General features: G+C 48.2%; 1 protein-coding gene across 9 annotated transcripts in view; it reads right to left on the reverse strand.

Moving 5' to 3' along the window:
• The window catches only part of APBB2 (amyloid beta precursor protein binding family B member 2), a 556,523-nt gene that overhangs the window by 428,892 nt on the left and 100,327 nt on the right, over positions 1-27,304 (reverse strand). For all 9 annotated transcript variants that reach the window (XM_075346992.1, XM_075346989.1, XM_075346988.1 and 6 more), the window contains one exon: positions 20,269-20,341. The gene's annotated coding sequence lies outside the window, so the exon portion shown is untranslated. The remainder of the gene's footprint in view (positions 1-20,268; positions 20,342-27,304) is intronic.

Below are 27,304 nucleotides of genomic sequence, written 5' to 3' on the forward strand. Positions count from 1 at the left end.
CCTTTGGTGTTGCCAAGAACAAGCTAATCCAAATCCTAGGAACACTCTGCACTACACCCACCAGACACACCAGTGGCTGACCTGAAGGGAATAGGGTCGCCCACTTGGGGGGTTGGTTAAGGTGAGGTCAGGAGTGTTAGGAGTAGTTCAATTGTGCAGTAACTCTCGAGAGGAGAGGTCAGGAGCTGGGCTCCCTGAGACTACTAGGTGGCAGATGTTTGTCTGGGCCTGGTAGGAGCTGGACCCCGGTCGCAGGGGTTCGTGACAAGGGGCACGGACTGTCGAGGAGGACAGCCGGCGGCCTTGTGCCATCACCAAGCAGGGGCCAGGGCACGACGGGGTATGTGGACCCTAGACCAAGAAGTAGCTTCAGGTGTTCTGGTAATTTACCCGACAAGGACGGAGCCTTCAAGATTCGTTCTCCACTCGCTCCAAAATCGGGGAACTAGCGCAACGAGGGGGATAGGACTTTCCCAATAATTAGTCCAGAAAATCCCAAGCGTGAACCCTGAGAGCAAGCTCACCCAGTTAGCCACACTGGTGAGCGGGACCCAACTAGTTTTATGCTAAAGGGACCAGTTGGAAGAAAAGGTGAAAAGGAAAAAGGTCACAGGCTAACAGGCAACACCAACGGGCACGGGATCCAGGCATGCTCCCTCTAAGCGGCAGCAGTGTCAAGAACTTTGGTTTACCACAGTTGTCTGTTTCAGCGTTATTGGACTGAGTGAGTACATAACTGACCCCTACCGTCCCAACGGCATCTCCTGTCACCCTCATCAAGTCCCGGGGCATCCCCCCTACCCGTGGAGGGGGTTAAACTCCTGGCTGCCCACACCATCGCCACCGGGTACTCCCAACTGCAGCGGTGGTACTCCACCTTACCACACACCACAGGTGGCATCACGAACTTTCCACATCCTCCCTTGTAAATATCCCCTCTTTTGTGCCGAGTGGCTGCGCAACCTCAACCCCCGAGTCCGGAGACCCCTCGAGCCACCGCAGATCCGGATCCAAGCAGCGACGGCAGGCTGCTGACGCGGGGGCGGCACAGACCCTTCCCTGGATTTCATGACCTCTGGGATCTGGTGATGTCAAGTCAACTTCCAGTTGACTTGACATCACTGCGGCCAGCCCCAGTCTTCTTGAGTGGTTAGATTGTGGGCGGCGTTTCATCGCTCACCACAGCCCAGCATTGCAGCCCAGCATCAAGTGTGCGCTCTCCTTCACTGCAGAGCACTGCAAGCAGGAGAGATCCTGGGCTGTGACGCTGGACTTTGACGAGCGGTGAAACACCGCCTACATCCCAGTCACTCAGGGAGATTGGGGTCTGCCGCAGTGCTGTCAGGGCAACTGAAAGTTGACGTGACATCACCGGATCCCAGAGGTCACTGAGCCCAGGAGGTGATGAGGGAAAGAGCGGTCCGCGATAGCGCCGCTCAGAGACCGAATTGGCAACACGAGATTTTTACAAAAAGACTCCCCTATCCGTTTTACAGAGAGGTGGCCACTTATGCAGAGTAGTGAACCACCCCTTTAAAAGATGTCAACCCCTACAGTATATCATATCATATTATGAATGCAGGATATAGTATATATTACTAGGATTTCTGCTGAGGACCTACTTTTGTTTATAATACTTATTTTGAACCATGTATCATATCAAATGTCCCCATTATGTAATGATCTTGTATTTCACCTCTTCAAAAACCAACTTCCCATTTATCTCATTCCCTACAGTACTTGAAACAGCCTGCGTTTGTGATCTTCCTTCTTTTTACGAGGAACATTAACACAGAATACTCATAAGCTGCTGGAAATAATATATTGTCACAATCGGTTAAATGGTCCATTAATTGTAAACAGGGTAATGTCTTCTGGTGAATGGAGATACTTTCTGTAAATTGCTTTTATATCTCTTGAAAACTGAACTAATGTCTTGATAGAAATGAAAAAAATAAAAAAATAAAAATAGAAGCTAAACCTGGAAACCTCCTAAGGCCTGAAGAAAAAGCTGAGGCTGCCGCTGATAAAGCAAGGTGAGATTCTGCGGGTGTAAGGTGCTAAGCTGCAAGCTTACTGCCTATTTATGTGAAGATTCTTGCAAATCCCTTAGGTATCAAAATGTGGTAAGGGATTTCTAGAACATAAATATATTTCTCAGCAGAAGAGAGAATCGCAGAATACAGCTGGTAAGGAGACTATATTAATACAAATGTTAAAGATCCGGTAGCGTTAGTATGCAGCTCTTGGAGAATATAACTATAATTGAAGCTTATTCGGTTATTGAACTTGGCAAGGAAGGCAGATATCTTCATCTACCATGACAAGACATTATGTCTCATAGCCAAGGATGTAGATACCAAAAAGGTAAACCATGTGGCCAGGGCCGGCGTCAGCACCTGGCATACCCGGGCAAATGCCGGGGCCCTGGAGAGCTGGGCGGGCCAACTCGGCCTCGTCAGTTCTCCTGCCCCCGGGCCGAGTTCCGGGGACCGCAGTCCATGGCAGGAAACTGTGGCTGCCGTCCCTTTAAGGCGCGCAGACCACAGCATTCGCTGCGTCCTCCTGGATTGAGCTTCATCTGTGGACGGAGCTGCCGCACGGCGTCCTGCTCGGTCCCACAGATCAAGGAGGTGCAGTGTCAGCCAGCGACCGCCAGCACAGCGCTTCCCTCCGGCGCTGTGTGGGCCCTCTCCACCATGACCTGAGCGGTATGTGGGACACCCCCCCCACTCGATCTGTATGTGCCATCCCCGCCCCCCGATTTATGGGCCCCGGTGAACTGTATGGGTTTCTCCCCCACGCGACGTATGCCCTTCCCCCCTCCCCTCCCCGAAGCCGTATGTCCTGGCCCCGCAGAGCCGCGTGTGTGGGCCCCGCAGAGCCGCGTGTGTGGGCCCCGCAGAGCCAGGTGTATGGGCCCCACAGAGCCAGGTGTGTGGGCCCCGCAGAGCCAGGTGTGTGGGCCCCGCAGACCAAGGTGTGTGGGCCCCCCAGAGCAAGGTGTGTGGGCCCCGCAGAGCAAAGTGTGTGGGCCCCGCAGAGCAAGGTGTGTGTGTGGCACCCTGGACAAGCCAGGACGTCACAGGTACTGCAACAACACACCCCACACCCCGGTTAGGAACATCAAAGTCAGACACAAATCCTTGTTGCCTCCCTCCAGGGGCTGATGTCCACACCAGGTGGGGCGGTCCCAGGCGGTTGGCTCCTCCCACCGAGGAGTTCACAGTCCTGGAGGCGGGAAAAGGATTTAGGGCAGTTCAGTTGGGAGTTGAGTAGAGGAGAGTGAAGTTGAGAGTTTGGAGAGTGAGGAAATGGTAGTGGAGGAACTGACTGGCCGTGTCCGAGTACGTGGCCCGGACACAGAAACAGCAAGGTTGGCAGACGGTGGTGACCGTCTGCAGGAGAGGCCGATTGACGCACAACCGTAAGGACCGGGGACGGGCGGTGGCCCGCCGGTACCGGATCGGGGAGCGAAGAGAAGCCAGCACCATCCGGCAGGGCCTACGGACCCCGACCAGGCTAGGAGTCGCCGTTAAACCAGTCAAATCCGTCAGCGACGGGAACCTCCGGGGTTTCCCAGCAATAAAGACCCGACTGAAGGCAACCGCTCAACCGTGAAGGGAAATACAGCTACCGCCACAGCTAGAGTTCCCAGGGCCAGCGCCTGCGGGCAAAAGGGGCTCCTCCGGCGAACATACCGCTGGGGAGCGGGTTACCGAAGGGAAGCCATCAGGGCCGAGTACATAACACCGGTGCAGGGAGAGAGTTACCGCCAACCTACCGGGAGTGACCGTCGCAGCCGTCTGTGGGACTCGTCCATCCAGTCGTTTGTTTTACCAGAGACTCCGTGTGCGTTACTGGCTGAGTAAGTACCACCGTGCCATCTGGCTCTGCGCTGCCCCGCGACCCTGCACCTGGCCAAGCCCCGCAACCCATCAAACAGACAACAACTCCGGGCCCCGGGACTACCAAAATCCTCCTACCCACGGAGGGGAGGAAAACATCCCAGCTGCTCCCTGTCACCGCTCCCCGGAACCCCGTACAGAGCAGCGGTGGTGCCCCAACCTCACCACACACCGTGGGTGGCGTCACAACCCGACATCCCAAACACCAACAAAACACCCCTTTCACTCACAGGCGAGGAGCGCCGCTCGAGTCCCTGGATCCGGCCCACCGCTCGAGCCACCGAGCAGCAGCAGCGCCGGACCCGAGCGTGGTGAGCGCAGTGGCCCCCTCCCCGCCCACGACATGTGTCTGTCTGTCTGTATGTATGTATGCAGCAGAGCAGTATGTGGGTGTATGTATGTATGCATGCAGCAGAGCAGTATGTGTGTATGTATGTATGTATGCATGCAGCAGAGCAGTATGTGTGTGTCTGTATGTATGCATGCATGCAGCAGAGGAGTATGTGGGTGTATGTATGCATGCAGCAGAGCAGTATGTGTGTGTCTGTATGTATGTATGTATATATGCAGCAGAGAAGTATGTGTGTGTCTGTCTGTATATATGTATGCATGCAGCAGAGCAGTAAGTGTGTGTCTGTATGTATGTATATATGCAGCAGAGAAGTATGTGTGTGTCTGTTTGTATGTATGCATGCAGCAGAGCAGTATGTGGGTGTCTGTATGTATGCATGCAGCAGAGCAGTATGTGTGGGTCTGTCTATATGTATATATGCAGCAGAGCAGTATGTGTGTGTCTGTCTATATGTATTGTGAGGTAGCGTGGTCGGCTGCGCAGCAGAAGACACGGGATCCAGGCATTAAGGTTCACAGCACACGGTTTAATGTCCAAACAAAAGTCCACAACAATATACATGTGCCTCTCCAGCAGAGAGCTCAGGGAGTTCTGTTCACTCCCTCACACCCGGCACACCTGCCCTTGTTCCTGTTTCCATTTAACCCTTCCTTCAGCCTGTAGGGAAACAGCATTAACCCTGGAGTGGATCTACTTTCTATCATGGAGTGAGCACAACCGGGGCGAGACATACCGGCCGTCATAGATAACCCCGGTCACAGTCTCACATACCCCCCCCTCAGTTCAAGCGAGCGGGGTTGAACTCCCGCCATCAAACACGGGCCGCGGGACAAGGCATCGGCGTTGCCCTGCAACCCACCGGCCCTATGTTCAACCGTAAACCGGAAGTTCTGCAGAGAAAGGAACCACCGGGTAACCCGGGCATTCCGTTCCTTGGCGGACCTCATCCAGACCAGTGGAGAGTGATCCGTCACCAAGCGAAACTGCCGTCCCAGCAGGTAATAGCGTAGGGACTCCAAGGCCCACTTGATCGCCAAGCACTCCTTCTCCACTACGCTATAATTCCGCTCGGGAGGGGTGAGCTTCCTACTTAAGAAGGTGACGGGGTGTTCCTCCCCCTGAACCACCTGAGACAGCACTGCCCCCAGGCCGACCTCCGAGGCGTCAGTCTGTACTATGAACTCCTTCCGGAAATCAGGGTGTACAAGAACGGGCTGTCCGCACAGGACCCCCTTCAGGGCCCGGAAGGAGTCCTCGGCCTGCGGAGTCCAGCGCACCATGACGGACTTCTTGCCTTTGAGAAGGTCCGTCAAGGGGGCTGATAGTCCCGCAAAATCCTTTACAAACCTCCTGTAGTACCCCACGATACCCAGGAAGGCCCTAACCTGCTTCGTGGTCAGGGGTCTAGGCCACTTCTGGATCGCCTCAACCTTGTTAATTTGGGGCTTAATCACTCCTTGGCCTATCACGTAGCCCAAGTAGCGGGCTTCCGTGTGTCCCAACGCACATTTCTTGGGATTGGCTGTCAATCCGGCTGTTCGAAGCGCGTCCACCACCGCTTGTACCTGTTCCAAGTGGGTCTGCCAATCGGAGCTGTAAATAATGATGTCATCAAGGTACGCTGATGCATACGCCTGGTGGGGTTCCAGCACTAAGTCCATCAACCTCTGGAACGTGGCCGGAGCGCCATGTAACCCAAAAGGCAAGACAACATAGTGGAAGAGACCCTCCGGCGTAACAAAAGCGGTTTTCTCCTTGGCGGACTCCGTCAGTGGCACCTGCCAGTACCCCTTGGTCAGGTCGAGCGTGGTAAAATATCGCGCCTGTCCCAGCCTATCAATCAGCTCATCCACCCGGGGCATGGGGTAGAGATCGAACTTGGATATTTCGTTCAATCTCCTAAAGTCATTGCAGAACCTTAAGGAGCCATCGGGTTTTGGTATTAGGACAATCGGACTAGCCCATTCACTCCGGGATTTTTCGATGACCCCCAGGCATAACATTGTCTTTACTTCCTCCGATATGGCTTGTCGTCGAGCCTCCGGTACCCGGTATGACTTCAGGCGTACCTTCAGGTGGGGCTCGGTGACAATATCATGTCGTATCAGACTGGTCCTACCGGGCAGCTCGGAGAAGACATCGGGGTTCTGCTGAACCAACCATCTGGCCTCTCGCCTCTGAGTCTTGGTGAGGGCTTCTCCAATCCTTACTTCCGGTTCGTCCTCTCCGGAGGTCGCTGGAGCCGGATGTGAATGACCCGAAGAGGAGGGAGATGGGGAAAAACCAGCCATCAGGCTTTCCCGTTCCTGCCAAGGTTTTAATAGGTTGACATGGTATATTTGTTCAGGTTTCCGCCTACCGGGCTGCAATACTTTATAGTTGACCACCCCGACTCTTTCCTTTATCTCGTAGGGGCCTTGCCACTGAGCCAGGAATTTACTCTCCGCCGTGGGGATTAATACCAACACCCGATCCCCGGGTTTAAAGGTCCGCACGGTGGCTTGTCTATTGTAGCGGCCGCTTTGCGCGGCCTGAGCCTCCTGTAAATGCTCCTTCACAATTGGCATGACCGCGCTTATGCGGTTCTGCATACCCAAAATGTGTTCAATCACACTTTTATGGGGGGTAGGCTCCTGCTCCCATGTTTCCTTTGCCAGGTCCAACAATCCCCGGGGATGTCGCCCGTATAACAACTCAAAAGGCGAAAACCCCGTGGATGCCTCTGGCACCTCACGGATGGCAAACATCAAATAGGGAAGCATCATATCCCAGTCTTTCCCGTCTTTTGAAATCACCCTTTTTAGCATGGTTTTCAGGGTTTTATTGAAACGCTCGACTAAACCGTCCGTTTGAGGATGATACACAGACGTACGCAACTGCTTGATCTGGAGTAGCCGGCATAGCTCTTTGGTCACTTTAGACATGAATGGGGTCCCCTGATCCGTAAGGATCTCCTTGGGCAACCCCACCCGGCAGAACACAGCAAACAACTCCCGAGCTATAAGCTTTGCTGCAGTATGTCTGAGAGGTATCGCCTCGGGATACCGGGTGGCATAGTCAACGATCACTAGGATGTGTTGGTGCCCTCGAGCGGACTTTACGAGGGGCCCCACCAGATCCATCCCTATCCGTTCAAAAGGGACTTCTATAATGGGTAACGGTACCAACGGACTGCGAAAATGGGTCAGGGGTGCGGTAAGCTGACACTCCGGGCAGGTTTCGCAGAACCGTTTTACCTCCCCAAAGACCCCGGGCCAATAGAACCTTTGCAATATTCGCTCCTGCGTTTTCTTGACCCCTAGGTGGCCACTCATCAGGTGTTTATGAGCCAAGTCGAGGACCCGCCGGCGATACGGCTGGGGCACCACCAACTGCTCGACCCCCACGCCCCGTATTTCATCTACCCGGTAGAGTAAATCCTGCTTAAGAGCGAAATGGGGGTACCTTACCTGGGCACCGGGCAGCTGTGCCACCCCGTCAACTACTGTCACCCGACTCCGGGCATGTATTAACGTAGGGTCCTGGAGTTGGGCTGTCCCAAACGTATCCGGGGACGCCTCCAACTCCGGGATGGGCTCGACCATCTCAGCCTCTCCTGCCAATACCTCTATGGGTGACCTATCGGGTTCACACTCTGTCCCTATCATGGTGACCCCTACGGCAGGCGTCCCGGATTCAGGATTGTGGGGCTCAGGTCCCGGACTGACCAATATCTGAGGGGACTTAGGGGGTCCCTTCCATAAAGTCCAAAAATAGGGCAGATCCCTTCCTAGGATCACGTCATAAGGAAGAGTGTTAAGAAGTCCCACCTCATGCTGCACCTGACCGCAAGGTGCTGTGATGGGGACAATCCCCGTGGGATAGTCTCGGCGGTCCCCATGTATGCAAACCACCCCCACGGTACGTCCTGTGGCCTTTACTTTAGCCCTCAAGGTGGATCGCACAAGGGTCACTAAGCTTCCGGAATCCAACAATCCTGTAACCGGACATCCATTCACCTGTATTTGGCACAAGTGGGGCTCCGTCTCTGGGGAGACCAGGTCAGCGGTACACACCACCTGAGCATACATTGAACCCCGCCGGGTAACCCCACAATCCATGGGTTCCGTGGTGAGTGGACACTGGGCTTCCATATGTCCCACCCGCTGGCACCGCCAACATCTAACAGGGAAGGAAACCCCCTTGACGGGTTGTCGTTTAGGGTACAGAACCTTCCGGACCTCAGGAACGGCGGGCGCGGTCTCAGACGGGACGGTAGGAGACTCCTGCACCGTTGTCAGCGGTGGGTCCTTGGCCCTAGGCTTGGAGGGGCCGGACCGACGGGCGGTACGCAAAGTCTCAGTGTCCCGTATCAAGTCCTGCGTAGCCACATGCCGCTCTACCAGGGACACTAATTGGTCCAGGGTACTCGGGTCACCCTGTCCTACCCACCGTTGAACGATGACGGGTAAAGTGCGCACAAAACGATCAACTACTACCCTTTCCACCATTTGCGCCGGGCTCAGAGTGTCAGGCTGCAACCACTTTTTTACAAGATGCAACAAGTCATAGGCCTGGGAGCGTACGGGTTTGGCTTCCTCATAGAACCACTGATTTACCCGCTGAGCCCGTACATAGGTATTCACCCCCAACCGAGCCAGTATTTCGGCTTTCAGGGTCGCATAGTCAATGGCGTCCTCGGTACAGAGGTACGCTTTTTGGGGTTCCCCCGTCAGATAGGGCGACAATACCTCAGCCCACTGGGGGGTCGGCAGCTTTTCCCGCTCGGCCACCCGCTCAAACACCGCCAGGAACGCTTCCACATCATCCCCCGGGGTCATCTTTTGTAACGCTTGTCTCACCGCTTTCCGGACGCTGCCGTCGTCACCCGGTCCCGGGGTTGTTGCTGCCGGTCCGGCACGGATCGACTTGGCCAGGAGAACCATCTGTTCTTGGTGCCTTTTTTCCTGCACTTGCAAGGATTGCTGCTGACGTTCCAACGCCCGGAGCAGGTGTGCATTGGTCTGTTGCTGCTGTTCATTAGCCTGTTGTTGCTGTGCATTAGCCTGAGCCAGCTGCTTTAGTATATCCTCCATGGCGTCACCGGGTTTGGGCTGTAGTATAGCCGCTCGAATCCAGGACATGTGCTACCGGGTCACCAGGGATGGATGCTACACCTCACCGGGCTGGCATGCCCGCCGATTCTCCACCATATGTGAGGTAGCGTGGTCGGCTGCGCAGCAGAAGACACGGGATCCAGGCATTAAGGTTCACAGCACACGGTTTAATGTCCAAACAAAAGTCCACAACAATATACAGTTAGGTCCAGAAATATTTGGACAGTGACACAAGTTTTGTTATTTTAGCTGTTTACAAAAACATGTTCAGAAATACAATTATATATATAATATGGGCTGAAAGTGCACACTCCCAGCTGCAATATGAGAGTTTTCACATCCAAATCGGAGAAAGGGTTTAGGAATCATAGCTCTGTAATGCATAGCCTCCTCTTTTTCAAGGGACCAAAAGTAATTGGACAAGGGACTCTAAGGGCTGCAATTAACTCTGAAGGCGTCTCCCTCGTTAACCTGTAATCTATGAAGTAGTTAAAAGGTCTGGGGTTGATTACAGGTGTGTGGTTTTGCATTTGGAAGCTGTTGCTGTGACCAGACAACATGCGGTCTAAGGAACTCTCAATTGAGGTGAAGCAGAACATCCTGAGGCTGAAAAAAAAGAAAAAATCCATCAGAGAGATAGAAGACATGCTTGGAGTAGCAAAATCAACAGTCGGATACATTCTGAGAAAAAAGGAATTGACTGGTGAGCTTGGGAACTCAAAAAGGCCTGGGCGTCCACGGATGACAACAGTGGTGGATGATCGCCGCATACTTTCTTTGGTGAAGAAGAACCCGTTCACAACATCAACTGAAGTCCAGAACACTCTCAGTGAAGTAGGTGTATCTGTCTCTAAGTCAACAGTAAAGAGAAGACTCCATGAAAGTAAATACAAAGGGTTCACATCTAGATGCAAACCATTCATCAATTCCAAAAATAGACAGGCCAGAGTTAAATTTGCTGAAAAACACCTCATGAAGCCAGCTCAGTTCTGGAAAAGTATTCTATGGACAGATGAGACCAAGATCAACCTGTACCAGAATGATGGGAAGAAAAAAGTTTGGAGAAGAAAGGGAACGGCACATGATCCAAGGCACACCACATCCTCTGTAAAACATGGTGGAGGCAACGTGATGGCATGGGCATGCATGGCTTTCAATGGCACTGGGTCACTTGTGTTTATTGATGACATAACAGCAGACAAGAGTAGCCGGATGAATTCTGAAGTGTACCGGGATATACTTTCAGCCCAGATTCAGCCAAATGCCGCAAAGTTGATCGGACGGCGCTTCATAGTACAGATGGACAATGACCCCAAGCATACAGCCAAAGCTACCCAGGAGTTCATGAGTGCAAAAAAGTGGAACATTCTGCAATGGCCAAGTCAATCACCAGATCTTAACCCAATTGAGCATGCATTTCACTTGCTCAAATCCAGACTTAAGACGGAAAGACCCACAAACAAGCAAGACCTGAAGGCTGCGGCTGTAAAGGCCTGGCAAAGCATTAAGAAGGAGGAAACCCAGCGTTTGGTGATGTCCATGGGTTCCAGACTTAAGGCAGTGATTGCCTCCAAAGGATTCGCAACAAAATATTGAAAATAAAAAATTTTTTTTTCGGGTTTGGTTTATTTGTCCAATTACTTTTGACCTCCTAAAATGTGGAGTGTTTGTAAAGAAATGTGTACAATTCCTACAATTTCTATCAGATATTTTTGTTCAAACCTTCAAATTAAACGTTACAATCTGCACTTGAATTCTGTTGTAGAGGTTTCATTTCAAATCCAATGTGGTGGCATGCAGAGCCCAACTCGCGAAAATTGTGTCACTGTCCAAATATTTCTGGACCTAACTGTACATGTGCCTCTCCAGCAGAGAGCACAGGGAGTTCTGTTCACTCCCTCACACCCGGCACACCTGCCCTTGTTCCTGTTTCCATTTAACCCTTCCTTCAGCCTGTAGGGAAACAGCATTAACCCTGGAGTAGATCTACTTTCTATCATGGAGTGAGAACAACCGGGGCGAGACATACCGGCCGTCATAGATAACCCCGGTCACAGTCTCACAGTATGTATGCAGCAGAGCAGTGTGTGTGTGTGTGTGTGTCTGTATGTATGCAGCAGAGCAGTGTGTGTTTCTGTATGTATGCAGCAGAGCAGTGTGTATCTGTCTGTATGTATGCAGCAGAGCAGTGTGTGTCTGTATGTATGTATGTATGCAGCAGAGCTGTGTCTGTCTGTATGTATGCAGCAGAGCAGTGTGTGTGTGAGTATGTCTGTATGTATGCAGCAGAGCAGTGTGTGTGTGTATGTATGCCGCAGAGCAGTGTGTGTCTCCGTATGTATGCAGCAGAGCTGTGTGTGGCTGTCTGTATGCATGTATGATGTGTATCTATGTAGGTCAGTGTATATGACTATATAGATTTGTCTGTTTATATGTATTTTTGTGAGTTTGTCTTTAAATATGTATATGTACGTGTACATATCTGTGTATGTGTGTGTGTCTGCGTGTTTATGGGGCCCACTGGGACTCTTCCACCCGGGGCCCACAAAAACCTGAAGCCGGCCCTGCATGTGGTAACTAAAGAGGCCCGGCGAACCGCCTCCTTTCTAAGGGGGTGGTTTGTGCGGCGTCACAGCGGCGTCACTAAGCGGCCGCCCAATAGAAGCAGAGGGACGGAGATGAGCGGGACGTAACATCCCGCCCACCTCCTTCCTTCCTCATTGTGGGCGGCCGCAGGTACGAGGTTGTTCCTCGTTCCTGCGGTGTCACACGTAGCGATGTGTGCTGCCACAGGAACGACGAACAACCAGCGTCCTGCAACAGCAAAGATTTTATGAAAATGAACGACGTGTCAACGATCAACGATAATGTGAGTATTTTTGATCGCTAACACTCGCTCGGAGCTGTTACACACAACGACGTCGCTAACGACGCCGTAGGTGCATCACGGAATTTGTGACCCCGGCGATATATCGTTAGATACGTCGTTGTGTGTAACGGGGCCTTAAGACTTTGTAAGTCGAAACGCGTTGGTTTGAACACAGCACGTTCAGTGGCTTATTTGTATGTCTTACTACATTTTTCAATAAACATATTTTTAATGGACTTGGACGCTGGAGGATCTTTTTCTCTTCATTCACTAAAGAGCGCTTGGCTCTATACTTGGTTTCATGCTCTTTGTATTTTTGTGGCGAGACTTGGTGAAGGACTCTTCTCCTAACAGGAAATACATTGTTTGCATAAAAGGTGGTAAGGAATTGTTCCAAGTGTTTATTAAATGGTGTGTGTGTGATTAAACAACACTAGGATCTTATCACTTGCATGATGAAAGTTGGCGCCATATTGAGGCTTTTTTATCATTTTCTATAAAGGTCCATGTATACGATAAGGCTGAGTTCATATGTCCTGTAACCAGCTGTTAGAACGGATCCTGTAGAGATCCATTGGCAAAATGATTTAAGCCGGATTGTTTTGTTTTTTTAACATCGGAGTCTATGGAGAATGGATCCATTAAATGATTGCTATTTACCTTCTATTTATAACGGATCCTATAAGAAAAAAATGGATCCGTTACAAATGCAAGAATAACTGATGATTTAATAGGAATCCGTTAACGAATCTGTTCTTCATAGACTGCAATGTTACAAAAAACGGATAAGGCGTCAGACATTTGTTATTTAAAAATGGACAAAAAGCGGTGTTTGCAGAACCTTTTTCCCAAATGGATCTCTGCAGGATCAGTTTTAATGCATGGTTACAGGATTTTTGTAAGACTGCCAATAGGTAGAATTATAGACACACTGCATTCTAATCCCCGTTCAGTGGTCTCATCGGGACTTCTGTCCAAGCCCCCAGCAAAACGGGTTTTGGACATATGCGTTGCAGGGCCACTGACCATAATGGTGCATTCAGTGGTCCCATCGGGGCTTCCATCCCAAACCCAACCCCTTGCAAAACGGGTTTCGGACTGATGGGGCCATTGACTATAATGGTGCAGACGGAGTCACCGTGTGCTCTGTTGTGCACCATTTTTGGGAGTATATACCTACTGGAGGCAGACACGAAGACAAAGTCTACTAAGTCTGGGTGTCGGCCTCCAGTAACCGTATACTTCAAAAAGGCAGATATCCAGCATCAAGGAGAGTAGTAGATTAAAACTTGCTTTTATTTGGACAAGTAAAAACAAAATGTGGTCCAGTAAGCACAGAGGCACAAGTATTAGGCGTGTAAACCAACGCGTTTCGACCAGAGCGTCTTATTCATGGCATGTGAATTACCCCAAAACTGATACCATATAAAGGAGGCACACATTATACGTCATTGGCAAGGCTGAGTGCTTAATTAAAATTAAAACAGGTGCAAGTCCCGGTGCAATATAAACATATGGGACTGGAGTAAAAACATGTGGGTGGAGAACCGCAATATGAAGAACAGCATATACATTGACATATAAATGAAAAAGTAAAACACAGATCAGAAGTTGTAGTTAACAGAGGATTTAAATTGAAAACAAAAAAATGGGTGTGCATATATGCATATGTGTGCTTCATTTAAGGAAATTGTGATGAAGCATTAGGAAAGGAAGAGAAAAATCTTTTTATTACAACACATTGTGAGAATGAAACCTGCTGGACATTCAGACTGTGCGATATTATAGCACCAGATCCGAAAATCCAGCTATGATTCCTTCATTAGTGTACTTGCTCGGATGATTCAGGTAGTAACTTAGCCGATCCCAATAAATGTAAATAAGTCCAAAAGATTTACAATGGACATTCACAAAAAAATATATATACTGTGAAACGATCATAGTGTTGTATACACTGGCAATCGAGATATCCGGCAAAAGCCATGCAAGTCTCACAGGTAACATACTCACAATATATCATGTATGATGAATTTGACAAAGGTAATTACCCCTTGATAAATTACAAGCCATGAATGGCGTTCAATACAGATTTGGGCGTTATATATGAAACTTGCATGGATGAAAAGTAACTCTTTAGCAAGTTTACATCCCGTGCAATGAATATATATGCAACGGGAGGATCACTCCCGGAACAACAAAAATTTCAATTTATCCACAAAGCGAACCTGTACATGTCTGCAGGGCTCTTGATATATATAGCAAAACTTTTTGTTCCACGTAATTTTTTGTATATTAAAAGAACTTTTAGTCACATTTAGTAGTAAGGTATATATTTTGTATTTTTTGCGGAAATAATTTTAATATTAATAATATCATGACATTGAGAAAGAGGAAAATATAGTGCATGGAAAATCTTATTAAAGCTTTATGAATTATAGATATTATTTTTATTTTTATTTTTAATGGGTAATCCTGCCGAATTTTGCAATACTCCTAAAATAATAGTGATAATTCATATACAAATAACTTTGGTAGGATTATCCATGCATTGTATATTCCTTTTTCTCAATGGCATGACATTATTAAAATTATTTCCCTAAAAATATAACTTACTACTTATGAGACTAAAAGTTTTTGTTTTTTTTCTCAATATACAAAAAAATCACGTGGAAAGAAAGGCTTTTTGCCTTATATACCAAGAGTTTTGCAGTCACTTATAGGTTCGATTTGTGGATGAATTGAAATCTTTGCTGTCCTGCGAGTGATCCTCCCGTTACATATATAATCATTGCACGGGATGTAAATTTGCTAAAAAGTTAAAGGGAAATTACCCCGTGTTGAATTCATCATATATGATATAATATAAGTATGTTTCCTAGGAGACTTGCATGGCTTGCCGGACACCTCGATTGCCAGTATATATAACATCATGACGATTTTACAATATTTCTGTGATTGTCCATTGTAAATCTTTGGACCTATCTACATTTATTGGAATCGACTAAATCACTGACTGAATCATCAGAGCAAATATATAATGAGGGAATTAAGCTGGATTTTCGGATCTAGTGCTATAATATAAGCGACACTTTTCTGATGCCTTGAATGTCAATGTCTCCAAAATTTTAGTTGTCTGACGATACTTTGTGAATATCCACAACAAATGCTTGGACTCATTTCCATTTATGGGCATCGAAAGAGTGATCAAGCCAGTAAAAGGAGGAGATCACAGAGGAAAACTCCTGAATAGAGAATCCTTCTGGATCTTCGGACTTGGTACCAGGATACCGCATGATCTGAACATCCGGCAAGATTTAATTCTGCAATATTCCTAAGTTACCCATTAAAAATAAAAATAAAAATAATATCTATAATTCATAAAGCTTTAATAAGATTTTCCATGCACTATATTTTCCTCTTTCTCAATGTCATGATATTATTAATATTAAAATTATTTCCGCAAAAAATACAAAATATATACCTTACTACTAAATGTGACTAAAAGTTCTTTTAATATACAAAAAATTACGTGGAACAAAAAGTTTTGCTATATATATCAAGAGCCCTGCAGACATGTACAGGTTCGCTTTGTGGATAAATTGAAATTTTTGTTGTTCCGCGAGTGATCCTCCCGTTGCATATATATTCATTGCACGGGATGTAAACTTGCTAAAGAGTTACTTTTCATCCATGCAAGTTTCATATATAACGCCCAAATCTGTATTGAACGCCATTCATGGCTTGTAATTTATCAAGGGGTAATTACCTTTGTCAAATTCATCATACATGATATATTGTGAGTATGTTACCTGTGAGACTTGCATGGCTTTTGCCGGATATCTCGATTGCCAGTGTATACAACACTATGATCGTTTCACAGTATATATATTTTTTTGTGAATGTCCATTGTAAATCTTTTGGACTTATTTACATTTATTGGGATCGGCTAAGTTACTACCTGAATCATCCGAGCAAGTACACTAATGAAGGAATCATAGCTGGATTTTCGGATCTGGTGCTATAATATCGCACAGTCTGAATGTCCAGCAGGTTTCATTCTCACAATGTGTTGTAATAAAAAGATTTTTCTCTTCCTTTCCTAATGCTTCATCACAATTTCCTTAAATGAAGCACACATATGCATATATGCACACCCATTTTTTTGTTTTCAATTTAAATCCTCTGTTAACTACAACTTCTGATCTGTGTTTTACTTTTTCATTTATATGTCAATGTATATGCTGTTCTTCATATTGCGGTTCTCCACCCACATGTTTTTACTCCAGTCCCATATGTTTATATTGCACCGGGACTTGCACCTGTTTTAATTTTAATTAAGCACTCAGCCTTGCCAATGACGTATAATGTGTGCCTCCTTTATATGGTATCAGTTTTGGGGTAATTCACATGCCATGAATAAGACGCTCTGGTCGAAACGCGTTGGTTTACACGCCTAATACTTGTGCCTCTGTGCTTACTGGACCACATTTTGTTTTTACTTGTCCAAATAAAAGCAAGTTTTAATCTACTACTCTCCTTGATGCTGGATATCTGCCTTTTTGAAGTTGTCTTCTCGCCCGGGCCTGGGCGTTCCCTGCATCGGTTGGAGTTTGAGAGTGAAGAGGGGTGAGCTGACTATGGTTTTTTGTCCAGTAACCGTATACTCCCAAAAATGGTGCACAACAGAGCATACGGTGACTCAGTCTGCACGATTATAGTCAAAAGCCCCATCGGTCTGAAACCCATTTTGCGAGGGGCTGGGGTTGGGATGGAAGCTCCGAAGGGACCACTGAATGGGGACCGGAATACAGTGTGAAAGCGGCCATACCGATCCTTTTTACAAGCCAACAACAGCAAAAAATGTGCATTAAGCGATCTACACTAGGTCACCCATAGTGTATAGGCTGCCAGCAACGTGTGCGGTTAGTATCTGAGTGCCATAGAACAAATTATCATCATTGATCTGTCTACAAATTTAGAATTTCATATTTCCATACTGTATGCCGTATGTAACAAATAAAATCCCCATATATTCCTTATCACATTTTATAATTCTATTTGCAACAAAGCCTCATGAAATCGTGCGTTGTGAGGAAACACAAAGCTTTCTGCGGCAACTTAGGAGATTTATGAGCGGTGTTATTTCCATAACATGGATAAAAAAACAATTGTTATAGGCGGCTGGCGTTCAATGTAAATCTATTTTGTTCCCATCAATATGTAACGGTAGAAGAGATATAAGATATAGCGCAGCAGGCTGTAAGTCACACAGCCGTTTATACCGCACTACAGGAGCCGGGCTTTCCGTCCTGCACAACCTTCCCTAAACATGACAAATGTAACATAGAAATCCATTAAAAGCACAAGTAAACAAAAACTAGATTGGCCATCTGTGCACGGCAATGGAAAAGCAGCCATTCTGCTCTTACACCCACTTTTTATAGACTTAAGAAGAACTGTTTTCAATCTTTATCCCATACATAATATATTATCTTTGTAAAAGTCACCACCAGGCAATGCTCATCTGCCATGTAAATCTATGTATTACATTATAACGTGGGATCCGCGGATCTGTAAATTGCTGTTTATTATGGATGTAGGCAAAATTGTGTTTTGGTTCCCTTCTCTCTTTCACAGTCGCAAGGCGGTGCGATCGGGTATGGATGGCAACTGCCAAGTTAACAATGTTATTGTGAGAACTAAACTACAGATGGAAAGAGAAATGTCAGAAATGGCAAAATGCAGATGATTAGGGTAGATAAGGACATGTTTACCAACTAGAACGTTGTAAAAGGCAATGTTTGGCAGTGGACAAAAGACGTATGAGTGGGCACTATGTCTTCCAGCAAATCTGTCCTCCACAGCCTCCTAATTCCATCCTCATAAAAAGAACCTATCACAATGATTTTACAAAACAAATATTTATATGGAAGTATACGTGGTAGAAAATCAGTAAAAACTATACTTGTTACTTATAGTAATCTGATGAAAGAAATCAAGATTTGTAGCTACATGCAAACTAGCCTGGAAGACCATTTGGACCCATACTATCTGCATGGCACCACGTCCTCTACTTGATTGACATCCTCCTGGGCAGCTAAAATATTGTGTACAGGCCCAGACTGACCATAGGGCAATTCTGGCAAATGCCAGATGGGCCGGTCCCTGTAGTGGGCCGGTCCCTGTAGTGGGCCGCTCTATGTGCAGTCACCGCCGCTCTGCTCAGCAGTGTGCAGGCCGGGCTGCATTATCTGCTGTGCGCACACTAGCTGCAGCAGGACCAGGAGGCAGCGCGCTGTGTTGTGCCGGCCCTGATGTGTGATAGTCTGCCTGGCATGGACACACTGCTGAGGAGAGTGGCAGTGGCGGTACCGGTGACCGCAGCTTCCTCCTTCCTATTCAAATGTTTTTGAGTCTTTCAGACGTAAATACATTTGAACAGTGCGCCGGGACTGGGCCCCGCCCCCGACGTGCAGCAACATGATGAGATCAGCACCTTGCTGACGTCATCACAGTGCTGCGGGCGCCACACAGGATACATCAGGCAGCGGTAAGCGCTCCATGGAGGAGCCAAAGATATTAATGGGGATGAGTGGGGAGGGGCTGAGGACAAATAATGGAGGAATATTTATGAAGAAACACAGCTTTGTGACAGGCAGGGGTGGTTACTGTGTTCTGAGGGAGGGGGAAGGCAGGAGTGTGTAGTGATGGGGTAGTGTATTTTGTGTGTGTAGGGGGTGATGGGAGGTGCATTGTATTATGTCTGGGGAGGGGATAATGGGGGATGCATTGTATTGTATGAGTGTGTCTGTTGGAGTGTGATGGGGGTGCATTTTATTGTGTGTGATTGTGTGTGAGTAGGGGGTGTTCATTGTAGTGTGTGTGTGTGTGTGTGTGTGTGTATGGGAGGGGGTGATGGGTAGTGCATTGTATTGTGTGTGGGGAGGGGGTGATGGGTGGTGCATTGTATTGTGTGTGGGGAGGGGGTGATGGGTGGTGCATTGTATTGTGTGTGGGTAAGGGTAATGGAAGTTGCATTGTATTGTGTGTGTGGGGGGGGAGTGGTATAGGAGGGTGCATTGTATGGTGTGTGGGCGGAGGGGTAATGGGGGGTGCATTGTAGTGTGTGTGTGTGTGTGTGTGTGTGTGTGTGTGTGTGGAGGGGTAATGGAGGGTGCATTGTAGTGTGTGTGTGTGTGTGTGTAGAGGGGTAATGGGTGGGTGCATTGTATTTGTATGTGTGTGTGTGTAGGGTGTGATGGGGGGTACATTGTATTGTCTGTGTGTATGTATGTGTGTGTGTGTGTGTAGAGGGGTAATGGGGGTGCATTGTATTTGTGTGTGTGTGTGTGTGTGTAGGGGGTGATGGGGGCTGCATTGTAGTGTGTGTGTGTGTGTGTGTGTGTGCTTGTGTGTGTGGGGGGAGAGGTAATGGAGGGTGCATTGTATTGTGTGTGTTTGTGGGGGGAGGAGTAATGGAGGGTGCATTGTGTGTGTGTGTGTGTGTGTGGTGCATTGTATTGTGTGGGGGGGGTAATGGAGTGTGCATTGACAGACAGTTGACATAGCAGGGGTGGAACTGTCAATCAAGGATTGAGGTGGCAGCAGGCGGGGAATACTAAAGAGGGACAATACACTTTTAAGTCTATCGGCGCATCACCAATGCTTTTTTCATGAGCCCTTTGCCATGTTTTGTGTAAGGCTATAAGTGGTTGCATGGAGCTGCATGATGCACATATGGCCTGCCTGTCCATATCTGAATCCTGGGAGAAATGAAGATAGCTGAGCACTATGCTGCACTCTACCTTGTTCGTCACAGCCATAGACTTAAAAGGGAATACACTCTGTCCATTCATTCAAATCCTCCTAGCCTTTGTTTTGTCTTAATTGGTGGTGGACTCAATGGTGGGACCCACAATGATCTAACAGTGATCAGCTACCCAGTGAAAGATGGTAACTTGCTTAGTCCACAACACTTTTTTAAGCTGATGGAAGACTGTAAATTTTCTTCAAAACTGAGAATAGTCAGAACCAGCTACTTACCTTCTGGCGGCTATATTGCTGATGGTAAGCAATGTCAGATTTAGCTCATGGCTGCCTCTACATGACTTGAATCCTGCAAACAAAAGTGAACGTACATTAGACATAACAGGGCAAAAATGACACGTCACTGAATGATGCCATTAAAAAACATTGTCAGGTGCTCAAACCGCCGGCAGTATGAATCAGAGTCTGGCTGGAGCATTGTAGCCAATTATGTTCTTCTCTGAAACCATCCGGCATGTCAGTGCATTTACAGTTAGAAGATCCGACCAGGAACTATAGGCAGAAAGAGACGAGTCTAGTCCGGCACTTCTACCACGGTGATTGCTAGGTCTCTCTCTTATCAAGATACCTGTCAATGACCTCAAGAAGCGCTGGGGGGGGAAGAAAACAATCAGAAGAGGAGCCGGATTATTCTCATCTCTAGCTATGGTCCCTGGCCAGAAATTCATTTTTTTCTCTGAAGCGTCAGAGTATTTCAGAGAAAAACATATCTGAATTGTAGAGATGACTGAACCCAATGTTCGGTGTTTGTTTTCCAAACCAAACACCGACTTTGAAAAAAAAACAAAAAACAACAAAGTTCGAATGTTTTATGTATGCTGAACACTCGCGCGGGCATCACTGTGCTTGGGTACACTCATTGCTCAGCCCAGTACGACCCGCTTGCAGTGTTTAAACAGCTCGCATGGGGGTAACAACATCATGATCAGGCCTGCAACACACATCCGTAGAAAACGTGCGTGTTTGGTCCGTTTCCGTATATACCGGAGACACGGCCAAACGTGCACCAATGTTATTTAATGTTCAAACACATGTGCGTTTTTCATTCCGTGGGTACGTGTGCGTGCTACGTTTGTGTCTCTGTTTTGCACGGAAGCATGTCCGTTTTCAGCACGCAACACGCAGCACGGACCCAATGAAAGTCAACGGGTCTGTGCGCACGTCCGAGTGACACGGATGCATCTCTGTTTGTTCCCTGTACGTTTTGTGCTTTTTTCATGTGATGTCGGTCTTTTTTCTTTTTGTTTCGTTCTCTCCCTCAGTCCGTCGGTCGGTCGGTCTCTCTCTATGTCTGTCGGTCGGTCTCTCTGTCTTATCTGTCCCTCTCGCTGTCTGACGGTCAGTTCCCCCCCTCTCTCATACTTACCGTTCCCCGATCTCCGGCGCGGCGGTGCACTGCTGTTATAAAAGCTCCGGCGACTTTTACTATTTTGAAAAAGCCGGCCGCTCATTAATCAATCTCGTATTCCCTGCTTTACCCGCACACAGGCGCCTGTGATTGGTTGCAGTCACCCACGCCCACCACGCTGAGTGACAGCTGTGTCACTGCAAACAATCACAGCCGCCGGTGGGCGTGTCTATACTGTGCAGTAAAATAAATAAATAAATAATTAAAAAAACCGGCGTGCGGTCCCCTGCCTATTTTAATACCAGCCAGATAAAGCCATATGGCTGAAGGCTGGTATTCTCAGGATGGGGAGCCCCACGTTATGGGGAGCCCCCCCGGCCTAACAATATCAGTCAGCAGCCGCCCAGAATTGCCGCATACATTATAGTTCTGGGACTGTACCCGGCTCTTCCCGATTTGCCCTGGTGCGTTTGCAAATCGGGGTAATAAGGAGTTAATGGCAGCCCATAGCTGTCACTAAATCAAGAATCATGTCAGGCGTCTCCCCGAGATACCTTCCATGATTAATCTGTAAATTACAGTTAAAAAACACACACACCCAAAAAATCCTTTATTAGAAATAAAAAACACTAACAAAGTTCCTCATCACCAATTTATTAACCCCGACAAAGCCCTCCATGTCCGGCGTAATCCACGGACCTCCAGCGTCGCATCCAGCTCTGCTGCATGCAGGTGACTGGAGCAGCAGAAGAAACCGCCGCTCCTGTCACCTCCACGCAACAAATGAGGTGAGTAGCGCGATCAGCTGCTGTCAGTCAGGTAACTCACGGCCACCGCTGGATCCAGCCCGTTTTACACGGCCTGTTTTACACGCCTCAGATGTAGTGTGCACCAAAAAAGGAAAAACTTCATCCACCCTTGCCCAGATGTATGGTGCTTATGGCTGGCAGTATGTGGGCGGAGACTTGAACTGCCAATTAGTGACTTCCATTGAGGTTTGGGTCAAGTTCAAACCAGTGGAGGTTGGGTTCAACTGCAGCCATCAAGCCAAACCTCCACGGATTCACTCATCTCTACTGACTTGCAGCCCGACCTTAATTCATCCTGTTTATGGTCTGAGCGGCATGAATCAGGTGAGTTTCCCTTTAATATCTTCCATGCAAATATAAGCCGTATGACACATACTCGTATAATCAATTTGAACAGCATTAGATTTTTTATCATATCGTAAACCATACCTAATTCATATAATATAAATGACACAAATATATAAATATTCATAGAAATCAATATGAAAATTCAAAAATGTTCACTAATAAACCAATAATAACCTGTTTTTCTATATGGCACATGTTTCTTTCCAGAAACCGCACCACTCTTATCCATAGTTTATATTTGGGCATTACACCCACAAAAAATCCTGTCTTCATTAGAGAACGTGATTAACAGGCGTCAGCGGCTTTGACCAACTTTTGTGGATTTATCTGTATTAAGGTAATTGCTTAGATTTCTTTATTTTATTCCTATGTTGGATAACAATTTTATTGACTTCTGAATCAAATTACTAGTTCTGCGTAAAATTTTAATATTGTCATCTGTGGCCGTCTAATAATATATACAGCCCTGGTAGTAGAATAACTTTAACGGACATCCAGAGATCAGGTGAAATGTAATTAATCAACAAGTGGGGGACACAAACAGAAAGCGGCAGGGTTATTTCTCCATCCAGCAGGTAATCACATGAATGGAGTAGACTGAATTTCATTCATTCCATGTCAATCTCTAGGAAAATCTTCCGTACTTTCCAGTGTGGATGCTGATTAATTTATGTAACCAAGGATGCCAAACTAATGGCTTTTTACGTGATCCTAATCAATCGTGGCAGCCTAGTCAAAAGGTCTACCATGAAATCACTAATCTAATTTCCAACCAATGCAGCAATTTGTGAATAATGATTGCTGTGTAAGATAGAAATTACATGTGACACAAGAAAAGACATTGATTACTACAAGTCACGTAACCTCAAACACAGTGTGAAAACGGAAAGGAGATCTGCATCAATGAATGTTTGTCGTGTGGAAAAGCAAAAAAGCAATTTATGGACACCATTATTTTTTTTTGTCTCTAAAAAAAAAATAACAAAACTTCTTTGTAATTCTTTACAATACCATGGTGCATTGTCTTGAAAGTAAGGCGGGCTTTACACGTTGCGACATCGCTACCGATATATTGTCGGGGTCACATCGTTAGTGATGCACATCCGGAGCCGGTAGCGACATCACAATGTGTAAATCCTAGGTGCGACGATGAACGAGCGCAAAAGCGTAAAAAAACACTGATCTGTGTCACGTCGTTTATTTCCATAATGTCGTTACTGCTGTATATACGATGTTGTTTGCCGTTCCTGCAGCAGCACACATCACTGTGTGTGAAACTGCAGGAACGACAAATATCTCCTTACCTGCGTCCACCGGCAATGCGGAAGGGAGAAGGTGGGCGGGATGTTATGTCCCGCTCATCTCCGCCCCTCCGCTTCTATTGGCCGGCCGCTTAGTGACATCGCGGTGACGCCAAACGCACCTCCCCCTTGAAGGAGGGATTGTTCGGCGGTCACAGCATCGTCGCCGACCAGGTATGTGCGTGTGAAGCTGCCGTAGCGATAATGTTCGCTACGGCAGCAAGCACAAGATATCGCATGTACGACGGGGGCGGGTGCTATCGCGCTCGACATCACTAGCAATTGCTAGCGATGTCGCAGCATATAAAGCCCGCCTAAGTCTCCATACAAAGTTGAGTCTCTTCAATGAGCTGCAGGTTGTCCGCTCAACTAGCTACCCAGTAACGTACTCTGATGGAGAAAATAAAAAATCTGAAATAGTGCTGGTTTAGCTGGCAGGCTAACATTTCTGAGTTTAAAATCATTTTTTCAGTTGGTCTTATATAAAATATTCTAATTTTCTGAGATAATGACTTTTGGATTTTCATTGGCTGTAAGCCATAATCATCAACATTAATAGAAATAAACACCTGAAATAGATCCCTCTGTGTGTAACGACTCTATACACCACGTTCCAAATTATTATGCAAAAGATATTTTTCTCTGATTTTCCTAAATGATCGGTGCAAATGACAGTCAGTCTAATAAAAGTCATCACCCTATACCAGGGGTGGGGAACCTCCGGCCCGCGGGCCGCATGCGGCCCGCCATGACCTTTTATGTGGCCCCCGGGCAGATTCCCGGGGGAGGCAGTGCTCGTGCTGTCACCGCAGTTTGCTGCCGCCGGCCCTTTAAATCCACACATTGCTGTTTGTGCTGCAATGTGTTCTCCCGTCGGCCAGTGCCAATTGTGGGCGGGTCCACAGCAGCCTCACAGTTTCTAGCCTTGTGTGTCCGCCCCCTGCCCTCCGGAGATCAGTGCCTGCCTTCTCCTTCTGATGCAGTGTGTCCGGCTCCTGCACTCCGGTGATGTGAGTGCAATGCTGCTGTGAGTCCAGCGCCGACCCTCTGCTGCTATGTGCCCTGCCCAATGCTTTGTGCCTCCCCACACCAGTTCTGTAAACCTTCTCCCCCAGAGTTGCATGAAACTCTCAGCGCAGTGTGGCCCCCAATGTCCTGTGTGCACCCCTCCCCCAGTCCTGTGTGCAGCCCCCCAATGTCCTGTGTGCAGCCCATCACCCAGTAGTCCTGTTTGCACCCCCCCAATCCTGTGTGCACCCCTCCCCCAGTCCTGTGTGCAGCCCCCCAATGTCCTGTGTGCACCCCCCCACAATCCTATGTGCAGCCCATCACCCAGTCCTGTGTGCACCCCCCAGTCCTGTGTGCACCCCCCCAGTCCTGTGTGCACCCCCCCAGTCCTGTGTGCACCCCCCCAGTCCTGTGTGCACCCCCCCAGTCCTGTGTGCACCCCCCCAGTCCTGTGTGCACCCCCCCGTGATGTCTGTGCAGCCCCCCCGTGATGTCTGTGCAGCCCCCCCCCGTGATGTCTGTGCAGCCCCCCCCAGTGATGTCTGTGCAGCCCCCCCCGTGATGTCTGTGCAGCCCCCCCCGTGATGTCTGTGCAGCCCCCCCCGTGATGTCTGTGCAGCCCCCCCAGTGATGTCTGCAGCCCCCCCCAGTGATGTCTGCAGCCCCCCCCCAGTGATGTCTGCAGCCCCCCCACAGTGATGTCTGTGCAGCCCCCACAGTGATGTCTGTGCAGCCCCCCACAGTGATGTCTGTGCAGCCCCCCACAGTGATGTCTGTGCAGCCCCCCACAGTGATGTCTGTGCAGCCCCCCACAGTGATGTCTGTGCAGCCCCCCACAGTGATGTCTGTGCAGCCCCCCACAGTGATGTCTGTGCAGCCCCCCACAGTGATGTCTGTGCAGCCCCCACAGTGATGTCTGTGCAGCCCCCCACAGTGATGTCTGTGCAGCCCCCCACAGTGATGTCTGTGCAGCCCCCCACAGTGATGTCTGTGCCTCCCCACAGTGATGTCTGTGCCTCCCCACAGTGATGTCTGTGCCTCCCCACAGTGATGTCTGTGCCTCCCCACAGTGATGTCTGTGCCTCCCCACAGTGATGTCTGTGCCTCCCACACAGTGGTGTCTGTGCCTCCCCACAGTGGTGTCTGTGCCTCCCCACAGTGGTGTCTGTGCCTCCCCACAGTGGTGTCTGTGCCTCCCCACAGTGGTGTCTGTGCCCCCAGCCCCGCGTGTGGTGTCTGTGCCCCCAGCCCCGCGTGTGGTGTCTGTGCCCCCAGCCCCGCGTGTGGTGTCTGTGCCCCCAGCCCCGCGTGTGGTGTCTGTGCCCCCAGCCCCGCGTGTGGTGTCTGTGCCCCCAGCCCCGCGTGTGGTGTCTGTGCCCCCAGCCCCGCGTGTGGTGTCTGTGCCCCCAGCCCCGCGTGTGGTGTCTGTGCCCCCAGCCCCGCGTGTGGTGTCTGTGCCCCCAGCCCCATGCCCCCAGTTAATTAATTGCTTCACCCAATATAGCAGGGTCATTTAAACATTGATAATTTTGTGCGGCCCCCGAAGGTTGGTAGAAATTTCCAAATGGCCCCCGACAGAAAAAAGGTTCCCCACCCCTGCCCTATACAGTAGACACCGAATTTTATTGAATAAACCTCCCAATGATAACAGTACAATCTTCAAAATTAAAAAAAAACCTTCAAAATGCACTGTCACAAATTATTAGGCACAGCTGAGTTTCTAAATATTTTACATGTTTTAAAGAACTGAAAATGCTCATTTATGGAATTTGCGGCATTAGGAGGTCACATTCACTGAAATAAAAAGTTATTTAAATCCAAAACATCCAAACAGGCCAAATTACATGTTAACATAGGAGCCCTTCTTTGATATCATCTTCACAATTCTTGCATCCATCGAACTTGTGAGTTTTTGGAGAGTTTCTGCTTGAATTTCTTTGTATGATGTCAGAATAGCCGCACAGGGCTGCTGTTTTGATGTGAACTGTCTCCCACCCTCATAGATCTTTTGCTTGATGATACTCCAAAGGTTCTCTATAGGGTTGAGGTCAGGGGAAGATGGTGGCCACACCATGAGGTTATCTCCTTTTATGCCCATAGCAGCCAATGACACAGAGTTATTCTTTGCAGCATGAGATGGTGCATTGTCATGCATGAAGATGATTTTGCTTCTGAAGGCACCTTTCTGCTTTTTGCACCATGGAAGAAAGTTGTCAGTCAGAAACTCTATATACTTTGCAGAGGTCATTTTCACACTTTCAGGGACCCTAAAGGGGCCTACCAGATGTCTCCCCATTATTCTGTCCCAAAACATGACTGCTCCACCTCCTTGATGATGTTGCAGCCTTGTTGGGACATGGTGGCCATCCACCAACCATCCACTACTCCATCCATATGGACCATCCAAGGTTGCTTGACACTCATCAGTAAACAAGACT

The sequence above is a fragment of the Anomaloglossus baeobatrachus genome, chromosome 1 (assembly GCF_048569485.1).
Source record: "Anomaloglossus baeobatrachus isolate aAnoBae1 chromosome 1, aAnoBae1.hap1, whole genome shotgun sequence".
NCBI lineage: Eukaryota > Metazoa > Chordata > Amphibia > Anura > Aromobatidae > Anomaloglossus > Anomaloglossus baeobatrachus.